Consider the following 3,256-nt stretch of genomic DNA (forward strand, 5'->3'; position numbering starts at 1 on the left):
CAACTCCCCCCAGTTTATGTACTGAGCATGACGTCCCATGGTATGGAATGTCCCTTTGGCCAGTTGGGGTCAGCTGTCCTGGCTGTGCCCCCTCCCAGCTTCTCGCCGGCAGGGCATGAGAAGCTGAAAAGCCTTTCACTAGTGTAAGCACTGCTTAGCAACAACTAAAACATCGGTGTGTTATCAGCATTATTCTCATCCTAAATCCAAAACACAGCACTGTACCAGCTACTAGGAAGAAAACTAACTCTATCCCAGCCAAAACCAGAACACTGAGCAACCAGGCCTGTTTCTCAAGTCCTGAGCCCACACTCTGCTGGACACTTTAACCAGCCCACTTCATCCAGCCCCTGCGCTTGGGTAAGATTTCTTTTTATCCTCAGAGGATTGAGAGCCACTTACCAGCCTCCACTGTCTAGCCCCAGGACACCCACTAAAGGGGCAATGGCTGGGGACAGACTCACGCCTCGTCTGCGTTCCCACTAGCTGATGGCACAGGGTATGCTGAGACAGATGCCATTTCTACCAGCCAGGGCTGATCCAAATAACCTCCTCTGCAGGAACTTCTGTGTAGGCACAAAGCAGCCATTGAGTGTCGATAGCAATGTCTGCAAACAACTCCTGCCTCTAATCAGCACAACGATGCTGTCAAAACACACATTTCCACCAGCTGCAACCAGTATCGCAAGCTGCGGCCAAACACGGCTTAAACCAATTTGCAGCCTGTGGGGTGGAAGTCGGGCCCCAGGGTCTCTTCTGTGTTTGCCAGCCTGGCTGGTGGGAATTCAGCCCTCCCATTATCTCCTGGGGGCCGTACCCTGTTCTCAGGAGCCTACAGGACACATGAGAGTGTGCATCAGGTCCAACATTCACCACTGCCAGAGCCAGCTCCGGTGGCCCCCCCAAAGGAGCAAAGAGCTGGGTAGGCTCACCTTCCTCACCAAGGGGGGGCAGAGGAAGACGCTCAGGTTAACACCTGTTTTGGCCAAACAAGAACAAGCCAGATGTGTTACTCAACGGTGACAGCCTCTAGGGCTCAACCCAGGTGTGCAGGAAGGAACCGCACAACTGACTCATAGAAAACCGGCTTTGGGGAAGGATGGGGGAAATCACCTCTTTCGCCACTTGTTTTGACTGCCAGATATTTCCCCCTTCTTCAAACAATTCCAGGACTTGGTCACACCAAAGCAGGCTATCCCAGGGAGCAGGCGATAGGCCCATCTGTAGGACCAAGAAGTCAGAGGTTTTGAAAATGCTTCTCCTTACCAGACAGCAAGCAAACCCAAGGCTTGAAACACGGGAAAACTTCCAAAAAAATTTTAAAAATCCCCCTGCAATTCTTGCAAAAGATGGCCCCAGCAGCAGGTCCAGGCTTGGGAGACGTATGTGTCTGCACAGCACCTCTTTAGACCAGGAGAGCTCCTCACCCCACTCTCCCGGGCTGCTCCGCTCTCCCAGAGCTAGCACTCTGTTCCCATCACCCTAAATAACTTATCACCCACCGGGTGAAAGCATGCTACAAAGCTGCCAGCTGCCTTCCGTGACCTGCTGCGAAGAAGAAACCTTCTATAAAGACCCATTCTTGCCAGGAACGGCATCATGTATCATTTCAATTATGATTCATTGCTGGGGGAGGAGGAGCAGGGAGGTGATTAGAGAAATCGGTGTTTGCCTTCATGTTTAAAGCAATTTTGTTTCCTCTCCACCTACCCTGCTGCACTGTAATGACACAAGTGTCACGTCTGAGCAGCGCCAAACAAAACTTGGAAGGAGGAGGAGCTCTGGGGATAGCAAAGGCTACTCTTCCTTAAGAGGGCTCTGCTTGAAGGTAACCCACTTCGTTAGGAAGACAAAGAAGGTCACTGTCTGTTCATTCCCATCTCAATGAGGAGATGGGAAGAGCTTTAGGTGGTGCAGCCTCGAATGCCGGACGTGTGAGTACAAGTGGAAAGTGATGAGCAGGGCAGGGGATGCCAGAGCAGCCAGAGTCTCACTTACCAGTGGCTGCTCTCAGCAGCAGAAGGGAACATCCACCTCAGCAGATCCTGCATGCGGCGAGGGTGGCATTTCTTAGGCACCCTTCCCTCTCACCGTGCCCACCTTCCCGCATTTGCCTTTTCTCTGGTGGCTCCATTTTATCAATAAAAGGCACTCGGCCACCCAGCACTTCTAAGCTACTTGCTGCAAACACCAGTATCGGCTGGCCAGGTCGTCCTCACCTTCGGGTGCTGGCAGCGGCTTTTGCCAAGACACCACAGTCTTGCCTCTGAGCACAAGCAGGACATTCCCGCATTGCTAAACCCAGTATTACCCCTGCAGTGACGTGAAAGAGGGGAAATGGAAATTTCAGTAAGAAAGGGGTGGGAGGGAAGGGAGGGAGGAAGAAACAGAAGGACAGACAGATCAGCGTAGTGCTCGGTGGAGGTGACATGCTTCATACGCCATCACTGGAGAGCAGGGCTTTCATCACTAGGCTGAATCTGAAATGTGGTGGAAATATTATTGCTTCACCCATTTCAAAATAGCATTCTGCTTTTACAGACTGCACTGTGTTCCATGATTTCAAACACACACCTGAAAAGCATTTCTGAGTTGAGAAGAGTCACTAATGACACTGGAGAAGAAAAAAAATAAATCTACATTTTCAGACGTTCAAGCCACACTCACTCTCTCCTTTCCCCCACCTCTTTGGGAAAGCGGTGCACCACAAATGCACAAAAAGCCATTTCAATTATTTCTACTTGATTTGCACGAAGACACTTGACACTGACGTTAGGATGAACACCATCGCCTAGTTTATTCTAGCAGAGTTATCACATGGAAAATAGGACTCTGATAAAAGTTATGGCAGGTTTCCTGCGAAGAGGAAGGGAAATGCCACAATAAAGGTCTATCAGGTGCGTAAGCGTAAAGCACTGAACAGCCAGTCAGTGTACAGTGGGTTCAGAGAGGAAAACGGATGCACCTTGGCCATTTGCAAGTCAGCTGCAGTCATTCAAATTCAACACACCAGGTTTTTTTAAAAAATATTATTTCCTACTTAGATTTATTTTTCCTTTAATAATACAGTTTAGCATTTCAGAGTTTGGCATTCTACACTCTTACACACTGTCCTTGTTTATTAGCATTTAAACACAAAAAAGACATAGCAAGACCTCCAAACACAAATAAATACAAAAACACAATATACAATAAACTGAAATACAACATATAATAATGCTATTGGGAAATTAAGACATGTTGCTAATTCCTTTTT

Source organism: Pygoscelis adeliae, unplaced genomic scaffold, assembly GCF_000699105.1.
Source record: "Pygoscelis adeliae isolate BGI_AS28 unplaced genomic scaffold, ASM69910v1 Scaffold130, whole genome shotgun sequence".
Classification (NCBI taxonomy): domain Eukaryota; kingdom Metazoa; phylum Chordata; class Aves; order Sphenisciformes; family Spheniscidae; genus Pygoscelis; species Pygoscelis adeliae.